Source organism: Juglans regia, chromosome 6 (genome assembly GCF_001411555.2).
Source record: "Juglans regia cultivar Chandler chromosome 6, Walnut 2.0, whole genome shotgun sequence".
NCBI lineage: Eukaryota > Viridiplantae > Streptophyta > Magnoliopsida > Fagales > Juglandaceae > Juglans > Juglans regia.
Window position 1 is genome coordinate 7,346,147 of NC_049906.1, and position 14,831 is coordinate 7,360,977.

At 35.8% G+C, this 14,831-nt stretch overlaps 1 long non-coding RNA gene across 1 annotated transcript; it reads left to right on the forward strand.

The window, feature by feature from the left end:
* The first annotated feature begins 2,316 nt into the window (after positions 1 to 2,316).
* Positions 2,317 to 14,407, forward strand: LOC108994253. Its single transcript, XR_004801786.1, has 4 exons — positions 2,317 to 2,380; positions 2,479 to 2,739; positions 4,205 to 4,257; positions 14,029 to 14,407. It is a non-coding gene; the product is annotated as an uncharacterized LOC108994253 (long non-coding RNA).
* The last annotated feature ends 424 nt before the right edge of the window (positions 14,408 to 14,831 follow it).

Sequence of the window (14,831 nt, forward strand, 5' to 3'; positions counted from 1 at the left end):
TATTTTATTTTACTTTATTATTTTTTTCTTCTTGTTTGTCTTACATATTTTTTTACTTTCCGCTCTTGTTTGTATGACTAGTTGGATTAGGGACCACACTTCTCGGTTGGTTAGGACAAAATCACAAGCATCTTTTACCTCAACATCACTTTCTCTTGAGTCATCTTCTGGCACTAATGCAACCATGGCTGAAAATGAAAATCATGATACGGAAGTAGTAGATCAGAACAGGACACTTAGAGATTATTTACAACCTGTCAGAACTAGCACACCCTCATGCATAATCCAACCTTTGAATGCAAATGCCTTTAATTTCAAACTTGGAATGATTCCATTAATTCCACATTTTCATGGCATGGAATCCAAGAACCTTTACCTTCATATCAAAGAGTTTGAAGAGGTTTGTTCTACATTCATGGACCGGACATGCACTGAGGAGGTTATTAGACTAAAGTTGTTTCCATTTTCCTTGAAAGATAAGGCTAAAACGTGGCTAAATTAATTGAGACCTAGAACCATAGGCACTTGGCAGGAAATGCAAACTGAATTTTTGAAGAAATTCTTTCCAATACATAGGACAAATGCACTTAAAAGACAAATCATGAACTTTACCCAAAAAGATTCCAAAACTTTTTATCAAAGTTGGGAAAGGTTCAATTATCTTTTAAATACTTGTCCTCATCATGGTTATGAAAAATGGCGTGTGATAAGGTTTTTTTATGAAAGTTTGACACCTAAAATGCGCCAATTTGTAAAAACCATGTGTAATAGAGAATTTTTCGACAAAGAGCCTGGGGAAGCAGTTGAATATTTTGATTACCTTACTGAAAATGCTCAATCTTGGGACACAATTGATGTGCATGATAGGTCTAGGCAATTTGAGTCTGGTCATGGAAAATATACTTTAAAGGAAGATGATGATTTGCGCGCTAAATTAACCTTGTTGTTCAGAAAAATGGAAGCCATGGAATTGAAAAAAGTAAATGAAGTGCATGTTGTCCATAACAATTATGAGAAGTGTGGCATATGTGAGGATCATGGGCATTCAACTAATAAGTGTCCCACGATCCCCGCATTCAAAGAAGTGTTGTTGGACCAATCTAATGCTGTAAATATAATATACAAAGCATATTCTAGTCCTTACTCTAATTCTTACAATCCAGGATGGAGAAACCACCCAAATTTTGGGTGGAAGAGTGACCAGCAAGTAGCTCCAGCAGCCTTGGCTCCGGGACCCTCTCAATTCACAATTCAAGCACCTCCAATGCAAAAGAAAGGACTTGAGGAGATGGTACAACAGTTGTCAAACACCTTCCAACAATTTATGCAAGGTCAAGCAACAATCAACAATCAAAACTCTCAAGGGATAAATGACATTCGGAGCACACTTACAAAGATGACTACGACATGGAGCTATCAAGAAAAAGGAAAATTTCCAGCACAAAGTCAACCCAATCCACAAAGTCAGCCACTTCAAGGAGCGGTTGAGAGTTCAAATGTAAGGCAAGTGAAGGCAGTCACTACTTTGAGAAATGGTAGAGTGGTGAACATTCCAGCTCAAGGTTCAAACAAGGCTAGTAAGGTCTCTAAACCTATATGAGGCTGAAAAGGGTGAGGTTGAACAAAATGAAACAGAAAAGATTTCATGTCTTGTATTGGCTCCTTTTCCTCAAAGACTGGCTCCCTTGCACAAAGACAAACACCAATCTGAAATTTTAGAAATATTCAAGCAAGTTAGGATTAACATCCCTTTGTTGGATGCTATTCAACAAATTCCTACATATGGTAAGTTTCTAAAAGATTTGTGTACTGTTAAAAGAAAATTAAATGTGCAAAAGAAATCTTTTCTTACTGAGCAAGTCAGTGCCATAATTCAAAACAATACCCCACCAAAATATAAAGACCCCGGTTCAACAACAATTGCTTGTGTTATAGGAAGTTCAAAAATTGGTCAAGCATTGTTAGATCTTCGTTCAAGTGTGAATTTACTACCTTATAATGTTTATCAGCAGCTTGGTTTGGGGGAATTAAAGCCAACTCCTATCATTTTACAACTAGCGAACAGGTCTATTAAAATGCCAAGAGGGGTTGTTGAGGATGTCTTAGTTCAAGTGGATAAATTTTTTTACCCCGTAGATTTTGTTGTGTTGGGTGTTCACTTGATACCAAAATCTTCTTTTCAAGCACCTGTGATTCTTGGAGGCCTTTTCTTGCTACTTCAAATGTATTAATAAATTGTAGGAGTGGTGTTTTAAATCTGAGTTTTGGGAATATGACCATTGAACTAAACATTTTTAATATTTGTAGGCAACCTCAAGACTTGGAAGATGTTCAAGAAGTAAATTTGCTGGAAAGCATCCTTGAGGAAGAGACTTATTTGGTATACCAGCCCACTGACCTGCTGTTTGAGTTAGAAAATATTTGTGATCTCATCACTGATGACACCCCCCATTGACTTTTCTCCTGTTTTTAATGCAGAAAATAAATTTGAGACTAAATGGAGGCCAAAAATTGAGCAGCTCCCACCATTGACAGCAAGTTTAAAGCCTTCAGCAAATGAAATCCCAACACTAGAGCTAAAGCCATTGCCGAATGACTTGAAATATGTATTTCTGGGTCCGGACAGCACCTTCCCAGTTGTGATTTCAACCAAACTCACTCATGACCAAGAAGGGAGACTAATGGAAGTCTTGAGGCAGCACAAATGTACTATTGGATGGACAATCGCGGATATAAAAAGTATAAATCCTCTTGTGTGCACTCATAAGATTTATTTATAAGAAAATGCTAAAATCTCTAGGAAGATGCAAAGGAGACTAAATCCTACCATGAAAGAGGTGGTAAAAACAGAAGTTTTGAAACTACTTGATGTGTGAATTATCTACCCTACTACGGACAGCAAGTGGGTAAGTCTCATTCATGTAATTCTAAAAAAATATGGGTTTACTATTGTGAAAAATGAGAAAAATGAACTGATTCCTACTAGGATTTCTACTGGTTGGCGAATGTGTATAGATTATAGGAAGTTGAATGCCGCCACTAGGAAAGATCATTTCCCTTTACTATTTCTTGATCAAGTGTTAAAAAACGTTGCTGTCCATGATTTCTATTGATTTCTTGATGAATTTTTTGGTTTTTACCAAATAGCAATAGCACCTGAAGATCAAGAGAAAATAACTTTTACCTGCCCATTTGGCACTTTTGCATTTAGAAGAATGCCTTTTGGACTATGTAATGCACCAGCTACTTTCCAAAGATGTATGCTTAGTACTTTCAACGACATAATAGAAAATTGTTTGGAAGTATTCATGGATGATTTTTCAGTATTTGGTAGTTCTTTTGATGCATGTTTGACCAACTTCCAAGCTGTTTTAGCCAGGTGTGAAGAGAAGAATTTGCTTCTCAATTGGAAAAAGTGTCATTTCATGGTTCAACAAGGCATAGTTTTTGGTCACATAGTCTCATCACGAGGTATTGAGGTTGATAGATCGAGCTTATCTCCAAGCTTCCTATACCCAAAACAGTAAAAGAAATCAAATCATTTCTTGGGCATGCTGGGTCTTATAGGAGATTCATTCAAAATTTTAGTTCTATCTCTAAGCCCTTATGTGAGTTACTTATGCATGATGTTGCTTTTGAGTGGACCTCTTCTTGTCAAAATGCTTTTGATAAGCTGAAAATTTTGCTCACTTTAGCCCCTATCTTGCAACCGCCTTTTTGGTCTATTCCTTTTGAGATAATGTGTGATGCTAGCGATGTAGCCATAGGAGCTGTTCTTGGACAGCGTAGAAACAAGTTCCCACATGTCATTTCTTATGCAAGTAGAACTCTAAATGGAGCCCAAAGAAATTATTCTACCACAGAAAAGGAATTGCTTGCTGTAGCTTTTGCATTAGACAAGTTTCGAACTTATATTCTTGGTTCTCCTGTGGTTGTTTTCACTGACCATACAGCGTTAAAGTACTTATTGTCGAAGAAGAATGCTAAATCACGTTTAATCCAATAGATTCTTCTTCTCCAAGAATTCGACCTTATCATCAAAGACAAGAAGGGTGCTGAAAATGTAGTCGCCGACCACTTGTCTCTGCTTACATTTGCTGAAAATGAACACACTGTCCTTATCCTTGACTCTTTTCCTGATGAACAATTAATGCAATTGAAAATTTGCCTTGGTTTGCTGACATAGTTAATTTTTTGGTGACAGGACAAACTCCGCCCAATTGGAGTGCTCAAGACATACGAAAATTCAAGTATGAGGTAAAGTCATCATTCTATGATGATCCTTACTTGTTTAAATATTTTTCTAACTAAATCATAAGGAAATGTGTGTCTGATCATGAAATACAAGTTGTTCTTTCTTTTTGTCATAATGAGGCTTGTAGGGGACATTTTTCTGCACATAAAACCATTACAAAGATTTTACAAAGTGGGTTTTATTGGCCGCATATGTTTAAGGATGCGTATAATTTTTGCAAAACTTGTGAACCATGTCAAAAACTAGGCACAATCACTAAAAGAAACATGATGCCTTTACAACCCATTTTGGTCATTGAGATTTTTTATTGTTAGGGGATTGATTTTACGGGTTCATTTCCATCTTCTTTTGGTTATTTATATACCCTCGTGACTGTTGATTATGTTTCTAAATGGGTTAAAGACATCCCATGTAAAACAAATGACCATAAGGTAGTGCTTAAGTTCTTGAAAGAAAACATTTTTGCTAGATTTGGCATGCCTAGAGCTATCATTAGTGATAATGGAACCCATTTTTGCAACAAACACTTTGCTGCCCTCATGAAAAAAAAATGATATACACCATAAAGTTTCCACTCCATATCACCCTCAAACGAATGGGCAAGCTGAATTAGCTAATAGGGAACTTAAGCACATCTTACAAAAACTAGTCAACCCCAACAGAAAAGATTGGTCTCTAAGGCTGACCGATGTACTTTGAGCTTATAGGACAACCTTTAAAACCACCTTTAAAAGCAAGATATAAAATTATAGGACCAAGCAAAACCTTTAAACCAAACCTCTAGCATCCTAAAATTAGATTACCAACCAAACCTCAATACAAGGCACATGATACCAACATATATAATTTAAAATCACTATAATCATCACCTATGATTAAACCAAGTTAAATAACAACATAGCCTTTTTGAAATATAGGAAAATACATAGCAGAACAACTATAATACTATTCGGTTTGGGCCAAAAACAGGGCATACATATTTAATTGCAACATAGAAATTAACTACATCAAAAGACAAGCTAAAACAACTTAGTTGGCTTCCAAAATCACATTAAAAACAAATGAGCCAAATTAGGATTTTTACCTTAAACTCTTAGCTCCTTTCAAGAGGCAATGGTGGTATAGCCATGTGGATGAAGAGCCAAAATAATATAACTATTTTAACCCCAAAACCGAAACATTATGGGTAAGATAATAGTGAAAATCGAAATCCACATGTAAATCACACTAGGGAATAAACCAAAAGTCTATTACCTTCAAGATTTCACCCATTTGAGTAGATAAGCCTTAGGATAGTTTTTGTTTTGTTTCTTTTCTCTTTTTGACTTGCCTTAGACGATGGGTGCAAGGAAAAGAAAAGAATTCAATAGCTTCCTTGGGAAGCTTATGGGTCCAAGGAAAGAAAGAAGGAAAAAAAAAAAAGGAATTTAATTGCTTTGGTCAAAAATTATCACATAAGTTTGGGAGATGAATGGTGAAGATCTATCCACCTCAAGGATACTTTTCACCTACCAATCCAATGGTAGAGAATAATTGGACCATTTTTTTTAAATAAATGAAATTAAAGGGCTTAAGGGAAAATATTTCAAAGTCTTAAAAATAATACTCTTGATTTATTTTAATAAATCATATTTTAAAATAAAACATACTCATATTAAAATAAAATAATTAAAAGTAATAAAAATATTTATCTCCAAATATTTAACTTAAAGAATTAATAAAATGACGTAAGGACCTACGTAGTAGGATTCGGGTATTACACCAACCCATTATAGCGCGCCACCTCCTGCGGTAAGCTTTCTCCTCCGATAGATTTGCTGTTAAATTTTATATATAAGCGTATAATAATTCTACCAGTATATATATATGCGTAACTCATTTAATTATTATATATAAGCGTATATATAGTTGTATGTTAAACGGTATATATTTTGCAGTTTATTTTTGTACCCACACTTTTCAACTATCCAATTTCATGCTTGGAACAGATTTTTTCCGCAATCCAAACTACCCACACAATTATTTGTTTGTTATAACTTAGGACAACACAATTGAACATTAGTCTCGATTTTGGTTCACATTGAAATCGAGGTTGAAGGGGTTAACCAACTAATGTGGGCAATGTGGTTGGTTTTTGTCAATAAGACGGAGTGAAAAGACCCAAATTCATCTAAATATGTCAGTTTGCCTTTGGGTGCACGAAGAACTATTGTTTGTTACCAATTTTGAACGTGGCTTGTGATGGTTATATAAAGGGTGAAATAAATTAATTCATGTTTTCTTTGTTCTTGATTTTATACTTTGTTTCCCTATTTTAACAATACATAAACTTGAATATTCAGCATGCTTCTCTAGTTAGTTCACTATTATACTCTTTTATGCTTTTCATGAATATTTTGGATATAATTTATGACACTTTAATGTAAATATGCTGGTATAGGTAATTGTGCATACCATTTCCCAAATAAAATGGTCCATGCATACTGATATGAGAGTGAATGTACCTTACTAAATCATCAGTGATGGTTGTAACATTACAAAATCCAATTTTGTCACTTTAACGTAAATATGTTTAATACCATTTCCTTGTTCTGATCTTTGTTAATTAATTGTTTTGATCAACATGTTATTTATATAATTTTAGATGTGCTTGGTTGAAAAAGTCAAAAATCGATCAAGGCTCAAATGGACAAGACTTGGATGCACGTGCCAAACAGGTTCACGTCACATGAATACGATGAAGGGATTAATAAACTCCTCACAATTGCAAAAGTTCATGCACTTGGAAGAACAACTTTCAGGTGTCCATGTCGGAGATGTCATAATAACATTTTCCTGCCAATCAATGAAGTCGAAGATCATCTATTCACGATAGGTATTGATCCAAGTTATATAGATTGGATATTTCATGGGGAGGGTGAAAATTGGAGTGTGAATTCGTTAGACGATGATGAAGAGACAATTAATGAAAGTGAGAATTACGTTGATGATATAGATGAGATGATAGATGACATTCAGGATGGATCATTCATGGACCATGCAGGTGGGGAACATGATACTACTTCAAAGCCTTAAATGAGTGAAGGGCAATCAAAAAAATTTCACCAATTGTTAGAGGATGTGAGATGTCCACTTTATCCAAGTTGCTAAAAGTTCTCAAAGCTTTCATTTATAGTCAAGCTACTTCATATTAAAACAATTGGTGGGTGGAATATCAAGTCATTTAACATGGTTTTACAATTGTTAAAAGCAGCTTTTCCAAAAATTGAGATACCTAACTCATACCACGAGGCCCAACGCTTAGAGCGTGGTTGGGTTTTAGTTATGTCAAGATCGATGCATGCCCAAATGACTACGTACCATTTTGGAAAGATGATGTGGACAAAGAAACTTGTTCTAAATGCAAGGAGTCAAGGTGGGTGTCAACGAGGGTGAAAAAGGGGAAGATTCTCCAAAAGGTATTGCGATACTTTCCACTTATACTGAGGTGACAAAGACTATTTATGTCAAAAAATATAGCAAAATCCATGAAATGGCATAGAGAACAACGAGTTGATGACCACAATACTCTAAGGCATCCTACTGATTCTAAGATGTGGAAGCAATTTGATAAAGACCACAGTTGGTTTCTAGAAAATGCTCGCAATGTCAGACTGGACCTAGCCAGTGATGACTTCAACCCGTTAAATAATATGAGCAAACCTTATAGCATATGGCCAGTGATACTCGTGTCATACAACTTGCCCCCTTGGTTAAGCATGAAAGATCCGTATTTAATGTTGTCCTTGCTCATTCCTGGCCCCAAAGCACCAGGAAACAATATCGATGTTTATTTGCAACCATTAGTGAATAAATTAAAAGAGTTATGTGGGGACGGTGTAGATACCTATGATGCATCAAAGTCTGAACACTTCTACTTACATGCTGCACTTTTGTGGACCATAAATGATTTTTCTGCATATGCCAGTCTTTCAAGCTGGAGCACCAAGGGAAAGTTGGCTTGCCCATTATGTTATGAGGAAACAGATTCCATGTGGTTGAAAGATGGAAGAAAATATTGTTATATGGGTCATTGTCGTTTCTTGCTAGCCACACAGTTGGAGAAAGAAAAAGGTTGCATTCAATGGAATTGAGGACCATCGGTTGCCTCCTTCAGAGCTAATGGGACATGATGTACTCCAGCAACTTCGACACCTTGGTAATGTAGAATTTCACAAAAGTTTGCGAAAGAGAACACGTAGACCAGATGAATTGAATTGGACTAAACAAAGTATATTCTTCCAATTACCTTACTGGTCAATGTTGTCTTTATGACATAATGGAGGGTTTTCCTTATCTGACATATGGTGTGCATTCACCGAGTTTAGTTCTTTCTTCAAGGCTCTGTGTGCACGAACATTGACATTAGAAGTATTGAAGCAACTACAATCCGACATTGCAATCATCCTCTACAAGCATATGTATCCTTGAATGATATAGGTGGATGTATCCTTTTGAACGACATTTGAGAAAATTCAAGCGTTATGTCAGAAATAAGACTCGTCCGAAAGGGTCAATTGCTAAAACCTATGTTCACGTTGAATGCTTGACGTTTTGCTCCTTGTATATCCATGATGTTGAGACCATATATGATCAAGATGATTGAAACAAGGATGTAGATAAGGATACTGAATCTGGATTTTTCTCTATTTTCTCTCAAAAGGTATGACATTTGGGCTCCGCTACCTCCAATCGATTTGAGCAGACTATACTTGCAAAGGCAAGTTGGTACATGCTTAATAATTGTGCAGAGATTGGCCAGTACCTTGAGTAAGTACGTTGTTCTTTCCATTAATTATGGCAAAATAAATATTTTCTAATTTGCTACCTTTATAACACTACTACTTTGTCTGTTTCATCGATATGTAGGGAGCACTATACAAGGATGACAGAAATTTCCCCAAATAGTGTAGAGCGTAGACATAAATTTGAATTTCCAACCTGGTTTCGCTGCCGAGCAGGTTACCTATAGAATCAAGGCCCTCAAGTAATTTCTTGATTTTCTTCTTTGTAGAGTATTTCTAACCTATTGCACGCCATTATCGACGGATTCAAGAACTACGCGTAGCAAATCCTGATGTTGTCTCTGATGACATATATGCACTCACTAGTGGGCCAAACCCATAGGTTGCTTCATATGGAGCTTGCATAATGAATGGCACCAAATTCCACATAGTGGCTCGTGGACAATCTTGTAATTACGCTACATGGGTTGGCGTCATGTATATTTGTTTAGATGTGACTAGTTCGATATCGGTGATAGGAAGAGAGGAATACGCGTTGGCCACCACATTACTAGTGTCTACACTTCTGCAAATGGTATTAGGATGAGCCATTCGCCCTTGCCTCTCAAGCAGCCAAAGTGTTTTACCTTAAAGATACTAGTTTGGATGGTAATTGGCCTGTCATTCAAAGGGTGACCAATAGAAACATGTATGATGTTTCAACTATACCATTGGACTAGTTCAATGTCGGTGATAGGAAGAGAGGAATACGTGTTGGCCACCACATTACTAGTGTCTACACTTCTCGCAAATGGTATTAGGATGATCCATTCGCCCTTGCCTCTCAAGCAGCCAAAGTGTTTTACCTTAAAGATACTAGTTTGGATGGTAATTGGCATGTCATTCAAAGGGTGACCAATAGAAACATGTATGATGTTTCAACTATACCATTGGTCAATGATGATGACGATGAAGTAGAACTCGTGGACAATGCATCTGGCATCACGCTTCCCTTGCATAGATTTGATATAGAACCAATCCATCTTGGTGCTGATACAAGTTTGAATGAGCCAATATCCCTTCCCGATGATGACGACTTCATTGATGATGACTCAGACGAGAACAATGATAACCAGACTGGTAGCAATGAAAATCTTTTAACGGGCAGTGAGAATTCGTTTGACACTAGTGTGCATTGAGACAATTAGTTAAACCCAATCTTTTTTCCATATTATAATATTAATTTAACATGCTACTCTGTTTTATAGAGGCTTCCATTCCATTTATTAATTAACAAAACGACTCATGCAATTTCTAAGTGAATGAGGCTAGTTGTGAAGTTCAAATAGCTACTGCGGCCAACTAGTATCTCTCTTCACTCCATTTGTTCAAGTGCTAATATTTTTCTGATTGTTAGATCTATTACAATAGCGAAATGAAGTAGTAACTGATAACCGATATACACAGTTATATTTTCTGATACATGCTGGCATTTGTGGGACATTTGCAATTGAGGAAGTGTGGAAAGGTTGTGTAACACCCGGGTCCAACAACAAGTTGTTTTCAAAAAATTTTATTTTTGGATTTATACGTATGAAAAGCCCAGTAAATTTTCGAGTATTGTTTTTTATATATACTGGTTCCGTGTCTAAATTGTGTTTTGGTGGATAACGAAATCTTTTTATGGTCTGATGATTTTATGGAACAAGTGTATATTTTTTTAGTTGAGTCGAGGCCCAAAACTTAGGAAAAAAACCCATGCATTAATCTCATACATGATCCAATACATGAGCCAAATTTGTTTTTAGGCTAAAGAGCCCAAGCCCGTGGAAACTATTCTAGGCTCTATTATGCTCGGTTTCACATCGGTTTCCCTTTTCATGCACGTCCCTCCTTCCTTTTACTCTAGGTTTTATCTATTTACTATATATATCTTATATATATGTTAAGCATCATCGACCCTAGAATAAATGCCGCTCGTCCTCCTCTTCACAGAAGGTCAAACCAAGATGTCCACTCCGCTACCGCTAGCGAGGACCACTACTGCCAACCATTAGCCCACCCTATGCAAATCGAGCACAATGCATCACCAAAGCCCAAAAACCCACTGACAAACCAGCCAACCCCGATTCATGTCTATTGCTACACCGCACGCTACCTCACGTCGAAACTCCTCTATTTTAGACCCCCGAAAACAGAGCTCAGCTCTTTTGCTTGGCATGACTTCTCCACCAATAGCCAACAGCCAACAACTCCACGCACAGAACCACCTTACTCCACCATGGAAGCTCTAGCCCCTCCATGTGCCCCCGCAAGCTCTCCCCTATTTTAGTTTCCGAAAAACAGAACAACAATTCCGCCCACCTTGAGCCACTGCAACCACCCTCCATCGAGAACTCCACCACGTTGTGACCCCACAGAAACTGCCGGCGAACACTTCCCGTCACCCCAGTTCGCCGCACGCCACCTCAGGCCCTCGATAAGCTCACGCCATTGCTATTTTTTTTTTTTCTCTTTTCTCTCGGTCTCTCCTTCATTCTCTCACCGTGTGCCTCTCTCACTCATCACTCTCTCTTTCTCTCTCAGTGAGTGCCCAGCTTGCAGCTCGTCATACTCTCCATCTCTCGGTGAGCCTCCACCTCGCGAACTATTGTTTCACAAATATGTTTTCTTATAACAGAGTTTTGCAGAACCTTAGCGTAAGTTGGTCATGCATAATATATTTATGTAACGAAATTACTTGGTTACCCTTTGAGTTACCACTATATTAATCTGTTTTTAAACTTTTAACATGTAATAGTGGACTCTATTGTATTTACGTTTACAGTAATTTAAATTGTTTTTAAAGTAAAGGATCTGGTGTAGGTTTATTTCCCTGCAAACAAAGAAGAAGAAAAGAAAACTTGACTTAGTTAATTTTATGATAATACAAGTTGGCCCTTTAAGTACAAGCCAAATCATAAGGTGGTTTGAGTTTATATTTTTCGGTTGGGTTGATTTTACGATGGGTTTCAGTATGATTACAGATAATTTTCTGTTATTGTTATGAGAGTTTCATCTTATTTTATATTAGTAAAAAATGCTTCTTAAAGTGCTTTAAGTTTGTTATTTCTTTTGAAAGAATAATCGATAATGTTGTACTTTTACTATGACTTAGTTTATTATATTTTTGTTGTATAATTTTAAATATTTTGATATAATTATGTTATCTAGTATTAGATTTTATAATTATACTTCAATAGTAAATAAGTTAGCCTTTTAAATGTTTTAGTCGAAGTTATTAAATGGACATTGATAGTTTTAGAAAGTGATGATATATTTTGAGGTTATGAGGATTTTAGATTTTGAGAAATTAAAATAGGTTATTTTGGAGGCTTAGGCTTAAACATCGAAATACGTGATTGATTGAAAATTTACGAGAATTACGTGATTATTTTATAGGTGACGAGTAATAATTGTTCGGCATTTTTTAGGAAAATCATGAAAAGCTAAAAAATCCAGTCAAGCAGGGTTCCTATGCTAGAATTTGCATAAAAATAAAATGAGCTGAAGTTAATTTTTGAAAAGTATGCATGGTTTGTTACGAAAAGAAATTTGAACTACCTCAATTATTTGTTCAGCATTACTCATGAGATTCTGTTTAAGAATAATTATTTTTCTGGCATGACTGGTATAGACATGAGCTATTTTGGCATCTTATTTCTGAACTATGCAAAAGAGAGCAAATATGAAAATTTGTGCATAAATTATATTTTTGTGATCTGATTATGTTTTGTTTTGAAGATGTTCTGCACTCTGATATGATATGTTGTGATTTCTGAAAACCTTTGGCATAACATTCTGTTTCTATTTTTGTTCCGTTCTGACCTTACCACGGGTGTAAAACTGTGGCCTCTGTTCGGGTTGGTACCAACTTTTTTGTTTCTAGTGCATCCACTTTAGAAACACAAAGTGGTTTTCTGCGTGGTCTTTCCTATGTGCACACTTGGGTTCCGAGAGTAATAAGGGGAAGATTCACATTCTTTTTCTACCCGGTTGGCTGCCGGGGTTTCCACAACCCTACCACAAGAGTTAAACATGGAATTCTATTCTGATATGATGTTTCAGTTATGTTGTGCCAAGGGAATTTTGAATAAGAATATTTTTGAACTTTCGTTTTAACATCTTTGATAATATGTTCTAACTCTACATTCTGAAAATAAAAAGTCTTTTGTTCTGCATTTTGAACTCTGTAAATGCTCAGGTTTGCATACTAGTATATGTTCTCTGCTTACTGAATTGTTGATAACTCATTCCTTATCTCCACAATATTTTTCAGATGATTTGAATATTTCAGCTGAGGATCAAGAATATGGAGTATGGGTGAAATGAGTTAAGAATAATGGATTAAGCATAGAAGGTTTATATGAGTATTGAGGGTTTTTATTCAGTAAGCTTGTTGTGCTCTAATGAAGTGATTTGTTAGGAGGTTGATGTTTATATTAAGACTTTGTATTGTCTTAGAATAATTATACTGGAGTAATTGATATGAATTCATGAGTATTTTGTGCGATAGAGAAAAATTGGAGTACATACTTTGTGGTTAGAAAATGATTTTTAGGTAACATGAGTTAACTCTCCAGACCCCTTGGAGACGGGGCGCTATAGGTTGCATTTATTGTGAATCATAGTTTTTCATGCCTTTCGAATCATGAACAACTTAGAGTGTAACATTGTGGTTGCTGCCATCACTTTGTATATAATATTGATGGCTGCTTTCCTCATTATCACTATCACGTGGCCATGGCAGTTTAAAGATGCAAAACCATCTCTATGGTATTATTTACAAGTCATATTTGCTACTCATTTTTGCTACCTAACAGATTCTTATTTTTCAGGACCATACAGATTATAATAAAACTACTAACAATGAACTAGCTGTAATTATGATGTTTTTTTCTATAACTTTTTCATTTATTAACTAACCCCATTGGTATTGGTTGATATGTTTTAACATTATATGTGTTCCAGGGGAGATGATGGATATGTATTCATTCAAGAAAAGTGGAAAATGGTTGAGCTCAAACTGGTGTAGAATTGCATCCATTAATTCAGCCCACAAGGAATGAAGAAGAACCACTAATATAGTGGAGTTTAAAATGTGAAGGCCTTTAAACGCAGACCTTGTGAGACACTGCAACTTGTTTAATATTTGATTTGGTTGTGTACGTTGGAGATATGAGCACCATGATGTGGATGATGGCATTCCCTGTTTCAAAATTAGAAGCGTTATGTATGTATTTGTTTTGCATCGACAGTGAGCTTTGAATTGTATAACCAAGACTTGGTTTTGTATATGTATGGTATGGTAGGTGTAACAATACAATAGTAAATTCTTAACTGATAGTTGATTGTGGAATTCTACTTCTGAGCAGGCCAGAATGATGATCATCATACTATATATATATATATATATATAACCAGAATGTATATATTGAAGATGATTAACTCTCTTGAGTGCTAAATGTTGCCCAGAATATATAATTTTACCAAAATATACAGGAATGAATTGAATTGGAGGGTTTCTTAACTGAAACAGTAGATATAATATTTTCTTGCCTACATGTACCAGAATATTTCAGCGTGTCCATTCTATTTTTTATTTTTATTTTTTATATTTATGGGAGCTTGTCCAGGGATATTAAATTTAGCTTCAATGCCTGGATTTCAGCCATTAATAATTTACCTATGCAGAGTTATGAGAGAAAAATGCACGTAAACTTGTATGTAATACGATTAATTTATTGAAGATATCATAATAATGTACATATAGT